This window comes from Hemiscyllium ocellatum, chromosome 4, assembly GCF_020745735.1.
Source record: "Hemiscyllium ocellatum isolate sHemOce1 chromosome 4, sHemOce1.pat.X.cur, whole genome shotgun sequence".
Taxonomy (NCBI): Eukaryota; Metazoa; Chordata; class Chondrichthyes; order Orectolobiformes; family Hemiscylliidae; genus Hemiscyllium; species Hemiscyllium ocellatum.
In genome coordinates, this window is record NC_083404.1 from 89,098,806 (window position 1) to 89,113,952 (window position 15,147).

The following is a 15,147-nucleotide window of genomic DNA, read 5'->3' on the forward strand; positions in this document are numbered from 1 at the left end:
TTTCTCTTTCCTGAAATTGTCTGTCTTCTTCCTGATGAAGGGCTTTTGCCTGAAACGTCGATTTTCCTGCTCCTAGGATGCTGCCTGACCTGCTGTTCTTCTCCAGCACCACTCTAATCTTGACTCATTTTAATTCTTCAAGTACAAGCATTTAATTTTTATAAGATATTTCATGCTGTTCTCAAATATAGTACCAGTATGTACAGGCCATTTAGCTCTTTCATTTTACAGACCCGAGAAAACAGTTTTGTTTTGCTAGAAAGGAGCTTTAGGGGGTATAACTTATTTCCCCAACTACAATTTCATTTACTAGCCTGTGGGAATTGACCAGCTTGAGTCATGCAGTTGTTATAACTAGGGGAGGACAGGTGAAATGTTTTTGTTTCTTTTTAGCTCTTCCATTTGGCATCAACGAAGATTTAAAATTATGTTTAACGTGCAGCTTCAATTCAATGTATATCTAAAATGAAGAAGCTAATAACAAGGTTCCCTCCAGCTTAAAAAGAAGAATAGTATTATTTGCAAATTGCAAAAAAAGTGAAACATGTCATCAAATACAGACACAAACATTGTTACAATTTTTTAAAAAGGAAGGGTATTACAGTAGGTTAAAGAAAATGCAGTTTAAAAGGTTCTAAGAGTCTTTGAGAAATTTTAGTTGAGCCAGAGACCATGGCTGTTTAGTTGATGCCATGCATCCTCAGCAACAGTGAAATTTGTAAAAATTTTAGTTATTGGTGAATTGATATTCATTTAATTTACTTCACCAATGTGCGGACTTTCAAAATGAGGAAAGGGAGAGAAAGGTTGTTCCAGTCCTTGCTGTTACCAATCTATTTTCATTCTTTCTATTTGCCCCTCTACAAAGAAGCTACTTAAATAGCTCATTTACAAATACCTGAGTCTGGCTGCATTGTCTTTTCCAAGTTAAAAATCACACAACACTACATTATAGTCCAACAGGTTTATTTGGAAGTCGAAGCATTCGGAGTGCTGCTCCTTTCTCAGGGAGCTGACAATGGAGCAACACACTGAAAGCTTGTACTTCCAAATAATCCTGTTGGACTGTAACCTGATGTTGTGTAATTTTTTAACTCTGTCCACCCCAGTCCAACACTGGCACCTCCACATCATGTTTTCCAAGTTAGATAGTTTTAAGCAGTATTTAGTCCATTATGTGCAAATCCTTATATAAAATGTAAAGTAAAATAGGAGATGCATATTTGTTGATGCCTGCCTAAATTAAATAGTTACAATGTCTTTAGATACAATTGTAATTATAGTTCAGAAAATTTTATTTCACATTGTTTTCTGAAACATACCTTAACCTGTAGCCAGGTGATCTTTATAGCAAGGTTTTGACTCATTTTATTTCTTTTTAAAAGCTTATTTAGTCCATGAAAATGTCAGCTATTAAAGTCAGATGATTGATATTGAAAATTCGTGATATTTTACCACTCTCATGACAAAAAGGATAAGTATTCATGGAGTTGAGGATAAATAGCATTGAGATGTGAAATGTCTTGTATTTCAAGCTTTTCGCTCATGCATTTCATGAAAACTATGCTAAGATTGAAGAATATTTTATTTTTCTATTTTAGTGCTTATTAAAGAGAGCAGATAAATATAAAGCATTTTAAAAAGCAAAAGAAAAATCTGTCATAAAACTGTGGCAGCTACAAATGGTTTTGGGTATTCTGATCTAGAAGATTGACTCTGGTAGATTTGTGACCTGAATTCTGAATAGCAGCTTTGACAGCTTATAGAATTATGCTGTCATCTGGGCTACAACAAGCTGTGAAAAATATGCTTTCCTTTACAGATGTAATCAAGTATATGTTTGTGCTATACTTTACTAAAAAGATACCAATTATTATGTTTGACTTGTCAGTGTACACTGACTAATTAGACAAGCTGCTTTTGAGAGAAGTAAGTGGAAAAAAAAAGGAAAGTTGTAATGTGAATGGAGTCACAGAGATGTCCAGAATGGAAACAGACCCTTGAGTCTAACTTGTCCATGCCGACCAACATAGAACATTACAGCGCAGTACAGGCCCTTCAGCCCTCAATGTTGTGTCGACCTGTGAAACCAATCTGAAGCCCATCTAACCTACACTATTCCATTCTCATCCATATGTCTATCCAATGACTATTTAAATGCCCCTAAATTTGACAAGTCTACCACTGTTGCAGGCAGTACGTTCCACGCCTCTAAGACTCTCTGAGTAAAGAAACTACCTCTGACATCTATCCTTTATCTATCACCACTCAATTTAAAGCTATGTCCCCTCATGCTAGCCATCACCATCTGAAGGAAAGGCTCTCCCTGTCCACCCTATCTAACCCTCTCATTATCTTATATGTCTCAATTAAGTCACCTCTCAACCTTCTTTTGCCCAAAGAAAACAGCCTCAAGTCCCTTAGCCTTTCCTCATAAGAACTTCCCCCCATACCAGGCAACATCCTAGTAAATCTCCTCTCAACATTTTCCAAATCTTCCACATCCTTCCTATAATGCAGTGACCAAAACTATATGCAATACTCTAAGTGCAGCTGCACCAAAAGTTTTGTGGCTCTGAAACTCAATCCCTCTACAAATAAAAGCTGTATGCCTTCTTAACAACCCTATCAACCTGGGTGGCAACTTTCAAGGATCTCTGTGCCTGGACACCGAGATCCCTCTGCTCATCTATACTACCAAGAATCTTACCATTATCCCCAGTACTCTGCATTCCTGTTACTCCTTCCAAAGTGAATCACCTCACATTCTTCTGCATTAACCACCATTTTCCACCTCTCAGCCCCACTCTGCAACTCATCTATGTCCCTCTGTAATCAACAACATCCTTCATCACTATCCACAACTCTACTGATCTTCGTATCATCCGCAACTTTACTAGCTCCTCCGTCTATGCCCTCATCCAGGTCATTTATAAAAATGACAAACAGCAACGGTCCCAAAAGAGATCCTTGTTGTACACCACTAGTAACTGAACTCCAGGATGAATATTTCCCATCAACCATCACCTTCTGTCTTCTTTTAGCTAGCCAATTTCTGATCCAAATCACTAAATCATCCTCAATCCCATGCCTCCGTATTTTGTGCAATAGCTTACCATGGGGAACCTTATCAAATGCCTTATTGAAATCCATATACACCACATCAACCACTTTTTTCTCATCCACTATCGTGTGTATTTTTGAATGTAAAGTATTCTCTGAATTCTGCCATTCAGGTAAACATTGACACTGTTTAGTATATGACTATTTATTTACCAGATCCCCAAAATAGCAGAAGTTGTTGGATGTCTTCTGATATGTGGAATGCAGCTGAGCTGCAACACTTATCCCAATTAGTGCAAGCCTTGAAGCTTATATTTTAATAAATCTATTTCTGGTAGTACAAAAAAAAATGGGTGGCACGGCGGCTCAGCAGTTAGCGCTGCTGCCTCATAATGCCAACAACCCAGGTTCGATTCCTGCCTCAGGTGACTGTGTGGACTTTGTACATTCTTCCATGTCTGCATGGGTTTTCCCTGGGTGCTTCCCACAGTCCAAAGATGTGAAGGTTAGAAAAATTGGCCATTTTAAATTGGTTATAATGTTAGGTGCATTAGTCAGGAGTAAGTATTAGGTAGTGGAATGGGTCTGGGTGGGTTACTTTTCAGAGGGTTGGTGTGGACTTGTTGGGCCACTGTAGGGAATCTAATCTAATCTAAATCTAATCCACCTGTTTGGTCACCTCCTCAAAGAACTCAATAAGATTTGTGAGGCACGACCTACTCTTCACAAAACAGTGTTGATTATCTCTAACCAACTTATTCCTTTCTAGATGAGTATAAATCCTATCTCTGATAACCTTTTCCAACACTTTACTCACAACCAACGTAAGGCTTACTGGTCTATAATTACCAGGGTTGTCTCTACTCCCCTTGTTGAACAAGGAACAACATTTGCTATCCTCCAGTCTTCTGACACTATTCCTGTAGACAGTGATGACATAAGGATCAAAGCCAAAAGCTCGGTAACTAGGATCCTAGGATAAATCCCATCAAGCTCAGGGAACTTATGTATTTTTACACTTTGCAGAATTGCTAACACCTCCTCCTTGTGAATCTCAATCCCATCTACTCTGGTAACCTGTATCTCAGTATTCCCCTTGTGGATGCTTATGAAAAGTATTCATTTAGCACTTCCCCTATCTCCTCTGACTCCACACACGACTTCCCACTACTACCCTTGCTTGGCCCTAATCTTACTGTAGTCATTCTTTTATTCCTTATATACTTATGGAAAGCCTTGGTCCTATCTGCCAACAACTTCTCATGTCCCCTCTTGACACTTCTTAGCTCCCTCTTTAGGTCTTCATTGGCTAACTTGTAACTCTCAAGCGCTTTCAAATCTCATCCTAACATAAGTCTTCTTCTTCCTCTTGACAAGAGATTCAACTTCCTTAGTAAACCACGGTTCCTACGCTCGACAACTTTAGATTAGATTAGATTACTTACAGTGTGGAAACAGGCCCTTCGGCCCAACAAGTCCACACTGACCCGCCGAAGCGCAACCCACCCAGACCTATTCCCCTACATTTACCCCTTTACCTAACACTACGGGCAATTTAGCGTGGCCAATTCACCTCACCTGCACATTTTTGGACTGGGAGGAAATCAGAGCACCCAGAGGAAACCCATGAAGACACAAGGAGAATGTGCAAACCTCCACACAGACATTCCTGAGGCAGGAATTGAACCCGAGTCTCTGGCATCGTGAGGCAGCAGTGCTAACCACTGAGCCACCGTGATGCCCACTTCCTCACTGCCTGACAGGTACATACTTATCAAGGACGCACACTAGCTGTTCCCTGAATAAGCTCCAGATTTCAATTGTGTCCATTCCCTGTAGTTTCCTTCCCCATACTATGCATCCTAGATCAAGACTAATCACATCATAATTACCTTTTCCCCAGCTATAACTCTTGCCCTGCAGTATATACCAATCCCTCTTAGTTTTTAAAGTAAACATCACCAAATTGTTGTCACTATCACCAAAGTGCTCACCTCCCTCCAAACCTAACATCTGCTCAGGTTCATTACCCAGTACCAAATCAAATGTGGCCTCGTCCCTTGTTGGCCTGTCTATATACTGTGTCAGGAAACCCTCCTGCACACATTGGACAAAAACCGACCCATCTAAAGCATTTGAACTATAGCATTCTCAGTCAATATTTGGAAAGTTAAAGCCCCCATAACAACTACCTTGTTACTCTCGCTTTTATTGAGGATCATCTTTGCTATCCTTTCCTCTACATCTCTGGAACTATTTGGAGGCCTATAGAAAACTCCCAACAGGGTGGCCCCTCCTTTCCTGTTTCTAACCTCAGCCCATAATACCTCAGTAGACAAGTTCTCAAATATTCTTTCTGCAAACATAGTACTATCCTTGACTGACAATACTACACCTCTCCCCTCTTTTACCATTTTCTCTGTTTGTACTGAAATATCTAAATCTTGGAACCTACAACAACCATTTCTGTCCTTGTTCTTCCATGTCTCCGAAATGGCCACAACTTCGAAATCCCTAGTATCAACCCATGGTGCAAGTTCACCCACATTATTCCGGATGCTCCTGGCGTTGAAGTAGACACATTTCAAACCAACTTCTTGCTTCCCAGTGCCTCCTTGTGACCCTGAAACCTTATTTCTGACCTCACTCCTCTCAACCTCCTGTATATTCAAACTACAATTTTGGTTCCCATCAACCTGCTGAATTAGTTTAAACCGAACCGAAGAGCATTGGCAAATTTCCTCTCCAGGCTATTAGTACTCCTCTGGTTCAGATGAAGACCATCCTATTTGTAGAAGTCCCACCTACCCCAGAAAGAGTTCCTGTTATTTAGGAATCCAAAACCCTCCTTTCTGCAGCCATGTGTTCAAATCCTCTTCCTCCCTATTCCTGACCTCGCTAGCACCTGGCGTGGGCAACAAACCAGAGATAACAACTCTGCTTGTTCTCACTCTAAACTTCCCTGCATTCCTGCCTTAAATCCCCATCTCTCTTCCTACCTATGTCATTGGTGCCTACGTGGACCATGATTTGGGGCTGCTCCCCCTCCTTGTTAAGGATCCTGAAATCAGAGACATCATGAACCCTGGCACCTGGCAACCGTGAGACTCTCTCTTTCCTTTCTGTCCCCCTAACTATGGAATCCCCAATGACTAAAGCTCTGCTCATCATCCCCCTTCCTTTCTGAGCAACAGCGACAGACTCTGTACCAGTCACCTGCACCCTATAGTGTACCCCTGGTAAGTCAACCCCCACCCCCTCCAACAGTATCAAAACAGGATACTTGTTGTTGAGGGGAACGGCCTCAGGGGATCCTTGTACGGCCTGCTAGTTCCCTTTCCATCCCCTGACAGTAACCCATCTACCTTCTCCTTTTACCTAAATTGTGACTACCTCTCTGTAACTCCTCTCAATAACCCCCTCCGCCCCCCAAATGATCTGAATTTCATCCATTTCCAGCAGCAGTTCCTTAACGCAGTTTTTTGAGGAGCTGGAATTGGGTACACTTCCCACAGATGAAGTCAGCAGGAGCACTCATGTGACACTTACCTTCCACATTCTGCAGGAGGAACATTCAACTGCCCAATCATCCATTCCCACTATTCTAAATTCCCAATGAGTTTACTGAAAAACTAATAAAAAACAAAGAAACTAGTCACCTTACCAATCTGGGGCAAAGAACCTTTTTTTGTGTTTCGAGGAGGAGGAGGAGGATGGGTAGTGTTTCCTGTAGAGCAACCACACAAATATAAGGCCTTACTTATCCAGCAGACCCATGTCCGCTCCTGCTTAATGTGCGCCCCGCCTACACGAGGTAAGTTTTTATATTTTAAATTTACTTCCCAGTCGGGCCTCTGATCCTCGCTGTTGCTCCTCCCACGCCAACTGCCGTTGAAGAAAATGAAGATCCTAAACTAATCTAATCTATTTACCAGCACTTGGCCCATATCCCTTTAAACCCTTCCCATTCATATACCCATCCAGATGCCTTTTACATACTGTAATTGTACCAGCCTTCATCAATTCCTCTGGCAGCTCATTCCATACATGCATGACTTGCTGCATGAAAAAGTTGTCCAGAGGTCCCATTCACATCTTTCCCCTCTCACCCTAAACCTATGCCCTCAAGCTTTAGACTCCTCCCACCCAAGGGAAAAGTCCTTATCTATTTACCCTATCCATGCCCCTCATGATTTTATAAACTTCTGCAAGGTCACCCCTCAACTTTTGACATTCATGGGAAAATAGCCCCAACCTATTCAATCTCTCTCTATAGCTCAAATCCACAACCCTGGTAATATCCATGTCAATCTTTTCTGAATCCTTTCAAGTTTCACAATACCCTTTCAATAGGAGGGAGACCAGAATTGCACACAATATTCGAAAATTAGCCTTACAACTGATTTCATTTTTGGTGGTCTGTCAATGTTAGCTTGTGGCTTCTTGATCAGGGACCACCAAAATGTTGGGCTGAATATTTCCAAAACCTCCTGTCAATTTTGGAGAGTTTCATGGAGATTTAAGTAAGAGAGGTTAGGTGAGCAAAAGGTTGGCAAATGGGCAATGATGTAGAAATATGTGAAGATGTTCAATTTGGAAGGGAGAACAAAAGAACAATATTATTTAAATGGGAGGGAGGAACCTACAGAAAACTGCAACACAAAGGGACTGGGGGTACTTATACATGAAACACTGTTTCAGTAGATAGTTGGAGTATAAGTGTAGAGAAGTCCTATCTGCAACTATATAAGGTGCAGCTGGGACTATATCTAGATTGCTGTGAGCAGCTTTGGTCCCTTTCTTTTAGGAAAGATATCATTTCATTGCAGACAGTTCAGAGATGGTTCAATGTCTTGGCTTATGCCCGAAACGTCAAATTTCCTATTCCTTGGATGCTGCCCAACCTGCTGTGCTTTAACCAGCAACACATTTTCAGCTGTGATCTCCAGCATCTGTAGACCTCATTTTTTTACCCTCAATGTCTTATGAGCAAAGGTTAAACAGGGTGAGATTCTACTCACTGGAGTTTCGAAGGAGAGCTGACCTCCTGGAAACTTGGGGCTTGACAAGGTAAATGCTGAAATGATGTTTCCTCTCATGGGAGGGCCTACGACCAGAGGGCATAGTCTCAGAATAAAGGAATGCCAGTTTCAGACTGAAATAAGGAGGAATTTCTCCTGATTTGTGGGTCTTTGGAACTCCTTGCCACGGAGAGCTGAGATAGCAAAGTCCTTCTATATATTTAAGGTTGAGGTAAATAGATTCTTGATCAGTCAGGGAATCAAGGGTTAAAGGTAAAATGCTGAAAAGTGGACATGAGGAATATCAGGTTGCCCATGATCTTCTTGAATGGCTTACTCCTGTTCTAATTTCTTATGAGCTTTGATTTCTCTCTGTGAGCTGCAGTGAGTCTCACTCTTGCTGCCACTCTTGCACTGTATTTTACTCACCAGTGGCGAAGACCCGCACTGCCGCTAGGACGTGCCAATTTCCAAACACCAGTGCCATATTTAAAAAGCCCAGCTCCAGGTCAGATGTTCAGCCCAGGAATCAATTTTTCATAGCTCTAGTGTGAGAAGAATTGCCACCGAGATAGCCAATAGAAGGAAATTGGAACCTTGATTTGCTGACATGGACCTGGAGATTGTGCTGGATGGGATAGCAAAATGGGTGACCATCCTCTTTCCTTCGGATCACCAAGTGATCCAAGGTTGCCAGCCGGTGTGCTATTCATGCCACATGGATACTAATGCAACCTGCAAGTGTATGTCCCGCTATCTTCTGCCTGGTATATCATACTCACTCTAACTCTAATAATGCACTCACCTCCGTCAAAACTCATGGTCTGCCATATATTCTGTTGCAGTGGATGTAGCATCTCTCAATGGCTCTTACCCACATCATTTGTTGCAAATTAATCATTCTTTCTTTCTGTTTTTTACTCACTCACCATGGAACACCTCGCCAACCTTCTCGTATGTGCACCAACACTAAGATCTGTGCCAAACCCTTTCTTACACAATCACTGTTCTTGGCTCATTCCAAGAGTAAACTGCTGATCATAATGCAAAGCAGGGCAAGACAGGTGTGGCATACTTAACATTATCAATAAAATGCAGAATCCTTGAGCTTGTGTGAAAGGATAGAGGTCACTCATGGTGATTCCAAGAATCCATATCCAAGTTACCAAGTAAGCTTCATTATCAAGTGCTGTGTTGTGCTCCCATTCCCAGCACTGTGATTGTATTCTAAACATGCTCAAGATTCCAGCCTATTTCGCAACTCATTGTCTTTCTTGTCTTCTGTTGGCACTTGAAGCATCAGTGTGATCTCCTCCTTGAAGAGACTACCAACTCCAGTCAACATCCCCACATGTGATATGATATGTGATTTATCTATTTTAATATCAGTTATTAGAAGGTGGATTTTTGAGTTTGAATTATTGCCATTTAGAATTTGTGTCTGAAGTGGTGTTTAATGATTAACTTATAAGTATTTCTGTGACCATGATGATTTATTTTAAAACAAGTGTAGGACAAAAACTTTCTAGAGACTAACAGGTTTTTACATTGGAAGATGTCATGCCTGGATTTTATTTACATTTTGGGGACATGCCTAGAAGAATTTTTTTTAGCTTGAGTTAGAGCAGTTTTGCAGGATACTTTGTTAAAGCAGGATGTATAATACAGTTGCTCCTGAAAGAATTTAGAATTCTTAAAAACAGGTTACCTCAGTATTAGGAATTTAGCAATAATTCTAGAACAGTCGTGTTTGTATAAAACCCTGAAGAGGTTATTTGCAATTGAGGAATGTTAGGCTCAGTTATATATCAAATCCAATTAGATGCTATCAGATAGTTATGAATGGGAATTGAATCTTTTAATCTTAGATGTGTGTTATATGTAAATAGATTGGTTTTATCCAACGAATCATGTTTTTATTTGCACAATAAACTTTTCTTGATTTTTGTTAAAATCAAATCTGCAATATTGTGTACTTATGCCTTGGTGAATGACTATCTGATTAAAACAAAACAAACTTTGAATATGATCTTTTAAGCCAGATGTCAATGCAAGATCTGACTTGTTCAGTAATAACACCAACTGGGATCGTAACACACCTGAGAAAGAAGATATGCACCCCGCTTAGAGGAAACACTGAGAAAGCTCTCCCCTGCATCCTGTGCCAGCTTCAAGTACTGATACCTCGGTGGGTACATTAACTAAATTCGAATTGAGATCACTGGCTGGAGAGCACATAACTATCTTGTCTCTGCAACTGGTCAAGGAAGAAACAGTCCAGGTGACTGGCACTTAAAGGATGGCCAGACACTCCTCATCACCAGGCAGAAGAGGATTCCGTGATGTCGGCAATAAATTTAATCAAAATGCATAAGCTGACACAAAAGCAGCAGACAGGCTTGTCAGAGACACTTGGTAAACTGGATTGAAGATTGAAAGAATCTAATGCTGTCTGTACTATGTGGCTTTGGCGTTCATGTGTCTGTCTTCATGGATAGGTTGGTGTCTACCACGGATACCCAGGTCCAGTGCTCTGTCTCTTCTGCATATGCACATAGGCCTGTACTCCTCCATTGTAGCTTCTGGTACTCAGCTCCAGTAATGTGCCAACAAAGGGGAAACAAAGCACATTGACCATTTTCGAGATCCGTTTCTCACAATGATAGACAGGTGCCAGCAGGCATCCAGCTGGAGGAGGAGCCACATGTAATTCCCTCAGAAGTCTTTTCTCTGGACACTGCAGTAATGCATGATCCCTTTATCTCATCCTGCCTGGGACTCTCAGTCTTGTGGATATTCAAGCTGAGGAGGGTAAACTTGCTTTGTGTAGAACACTTTCAACAACTCTGGGCCTTCAAGACACAAACACCTCTGGGATTGCCTACCCAAAGCTCCAAGTCAATCAGGCTCCTTTATAAAGCAGGCTCCTTACATCCCATTTGTGAAAAGTGAGATACAGTAGGAGAGAAAGGATAAGACAACTTTTTAATGATACAAAGATGAGGAGTGAAACATCATTGTAAATAGAATAACACTTCTGTAAGTATATATTGACCTCACATCACTAACTATGTGATAGACTGTTATTTTAGCTGCAGCTATAAGAGTGAGGCTAGAGAGACTAATCATCCTTAGCACCACACAATGTTCTAACTCTGTCTAAAGGATAGCAATTCTTTCCTTAGCAACCACAGTAGCATGAAATTTTGTTGTGATAACACAAAGAACTGGAGATCTCATATGAAAACTGAAAGTTCTGGAGAAACTCAACAGGTCTGGCAGCATGTGTGCAGTGAAAAAACAGTTAACACTTCAAATCCAATGCCCAGTCATCAGACCCTTTGAAACTTTGGCTTGATTAAGTGAGGGAGTATCACATGTTGTGAATGCTTCCATTAATTTGTAACCTCAAATTTTATTAAGCCACAGGGAAACTAAAGGTAAAAACAAGCAGTGAGCTACTGTTGTGTTTGAGATTATATGGGTTGTTAATCTTTGTGGATGCTCTTAGTGCATCGACAACAGAGACAACAACGATTCTGTGCCAGGATCCACTGGGGATAGTTCAAATGAACCGAAGTAGGAATATCAAAAAGAAGACAGCTCCTCAGCAGTGCGATTGTTCAATTGTCACTCTCAAATAATATTTAAACATCACCAAACATTGGGACAAGGTATCTTTGACAAGGAGGAAAATGGGGTGGGTCTACGTGGATCTTTTATGTCATAGGCTTGAATCAAATATGTGCTACAGAAACCATTTGGTACACTTTCTGTATGAAAGTGTACATGTGGTGAGAAAAGCAGATTTTAAGATCACGGTGTTGACATTTTATAGTCAAAGGTGTAAAGTGAGTAGCTCCTGGACCTTCTGCAGACTATAACACCTTTGAAAATATTTGTGAATTGTGTTAACTCACCTGACTATTCTTCTGCTTCAGTCTTCCTTGGATTCATTTGTCATTAATATTTAGTGACATGGTCAGGAATGTTTGTGGCCAAGCTTCCTATTAGACATTGTTGGCCACTGCATGATGTTATCACAGGGTTCTGTGGTGACTCAGAGATAGAACCCACTTCCACATAGATTAATGAGTTAGTGAGTTTTAAAAAGATTTGTAGCTCATTTGGAGGTACTGGATGCTGGTTTGCTCGAACTGGGAGGTTCTTTGCCAGGCGTTACATCACCATACTAGGTAATATCATCAGTGAGCCTCCGGATGAAGCACTGGTGGTATGGCCAACTTTCTATTTGCATGTTTAGGTTTTCTTGGGTTGGTAATGTCATTTCCTGTGGTAAGATCATTTCCCATGGTGATGTCATTTCCTGTTCTTTTTCTCAGGGGATGGTAAATGGGATCCAAGTCGATGTGTTTATTGATTGAGTTCCGGTTGGAATGCCATGTTTCTAGGAATTCTCATGCTTGTCTCTGTTTGGCTTGTCCTAGGATGGATGTGTTGTCCCAGTCGAAGTGGTGTCCTTCTTCATCTGTATGTAAGGGTACTAGTGAGAGAGGGTCATATCGTTTTGTGGCCAGTTGATTTTTGTGTATTCTGGTGGCTAGTTTTCTGCCTGTTTGTCCAACACAGTGTTTGTTACAGTTCTTGCAAGGTAGTTTGTAAATAACATTAGTTTTGCTTGTTGTCTAATAGGGTCTATCAAGTTTATTAGCTGCTGTTTTAGTGTGTTGGTGGGTTTGTGGGCTACCATGATGCCAAGAGGTCTGAGTAGTCTGCAGTCATTTCTGAGATGCCTTTGATGTAGGGAAGAGTGGCTAGCGTTTCTGGATATGTTATGTCTGCTTGTTTGGGTTTGTTGCTGAGAAATCGGTGGACTGTGTTAATTGGGTACCCATTCTTTTTGAATATACGGTATAGGTGATTTTCCTCTTCTCTACGTAGTTCCTCTGTGCTACAGTGTGTGGTGGCTCATTGAAATAATGTTGGACAAACAGGCAGAAAATTAGACACCAGGATATATGAATATCAATTGGCCACAAAACGACATGACTCCTCTCACTAGTATCCTTACATACAGATGAGGAAGGACATCACTTCGATTGGGACAACACATCCATCCTAGGACGAGTCAAACAGAAATATACACGAGAATTCCTAGAAGCATGGCATTCCAACTGGAACTCTATCAACAAGCATATTGCTTAGATCCCATTTACAACTTCCCAAGAAAAGGAACAGAAAATGACATCACCAACCAAGGAAACCTAAACACATAAATAGAAAGCGGGCCATACCACCAATGCATCATCCAGCAGCTCACTGATGATGTTACCTAGTATGGTGATGAAATGTTTGAAAATGTTTGTTCCAGCTCAGTGAACAAACCTACATCCAGATTAATGAGTTTGTGAGCAATGCCTGGGGCAGGGAGAGGGTGGCCAGAGATTTGGAACTCTGTTGGTCTGTGTTCAGTACACTGCATGGGCTTGTGCGTAATGCTGTTTCCCTTTAAACATCATCATAATGCTGCCTCTTCCCTTGCAGGCTGAATCACTTATCCTGTCTGCTCCAAGACTGATCATGGTCATTTTCTTCCTTGTTGAGTACATTTGACTTGCAGCATAATGGAAGGCACCAGTGAGAGCTGTTCGTTCTATGGATTCCAGTCTTTGCCTCTGTGACAATGAGACTTCAAGCAGTCAAATAGCCTTTCTGGTAGTCTTTTCTGTGAACCTCATAGCCTTCATGCTCCCAGGTCCCACTTTCATGAACATTCACTTGCTCACTTTGCCCCCTAGGCCCTGGCATATGAGGTGACTATGCCAGGCCTATACTGTCAGTCCTTTGTCCATGGATGAAACCCCTTCTCCTATGACTCAGTACTTTAATGTATTCCCTTTTGCAGATACTGTGGCTCCCTTCACAATTCTCATACACCCATGTCCCGCTGGCCTGCAGCGCTCAATGCCGAGGAATAGATTGCTGAGTCTCATTCCTGCAGGAGAGCTCCCCCTTCCATCCCCAATTCTCCCTTCGTTTCTGTGCTTGGCCCCTATGGTACAATCTGTAAGCTGTGTTCTTGGCCCTTTTAATGCTAATAGATAGTGTGCCCTGAATTGCAATACTGTGCTTCTAGAGCAGCCTGAAAATGGATTAGTGAAGTTCCGGGATTGCCATGGAAGTTTGACAAATCCAAAACGCCATAGACGAGGGCTATATGAAGCTGGGATCTATGGATTGAGCTCTGCCATGCTCTCAGCATGGTCCGGAAGTCTCCAGGTACCCACTTTGACTTCCATGTTGAGATTCCTTGATGTCTGGCTTGTTCAGAGCATTTAATAAGATAGGAGGCTGGATATTAGGCAATCTGCAATATGAGCAAGGCATAACCAAGCAATAATGCTGCTTAATTCCAATGCCAAATGAGGAAAACATTTTGCCACTTGACAAACCATGAAAAATGCATTGGGTCAGCAAAGTGGCCCAGTGGTTAACACTGCTACCTCACGTGGCCAGGATGGGGTTTGATTCCATCCTTAGGTAACTGTCTGTGGGTTTACATGTTCTGCCTGTGTCCCCGTGGGTTTCCAACAGATGGTCCAGTTTCCTCCCAAGGTCCAAAGATGTGCATGTTAAATGGATTGGTCATGCTAAATTGCCAGGTAACATTCAAGGATGTGCAAGCTAGTTGGAATAGCCATGGTTAATGCAGGGTTATGGGGATAGCATAGGAGGCTGGGTCTGAGTGGGATGCTCTTTGGAAGGTCGGTGCAGGCTCAGTGGGCTGAATAGCCTCACTCTGCACTGTAGGGGTTCGACGGAGTTGATCGAGGTGGGCCTTGTTGAACTTGTCATCTGATTGTACCACAAATCCCCCATCATCCATGTCACTCGGGCCTCGATAAGATTCTGTCCTTAAGTTTGTCATAGATGTTTATTCTTATACCAATCTCATGTTTTCTCCCCATCAGTCCATTATGCATTAAATACATTCCTGACTAAATTAATCTCGTCAGCACAAGTAACAGTGAATACCTGCAGAATTCTGTTATTATCCTAGTATAACTTCACTGACAGCAGGATTGGAGATAAATAATAGTTA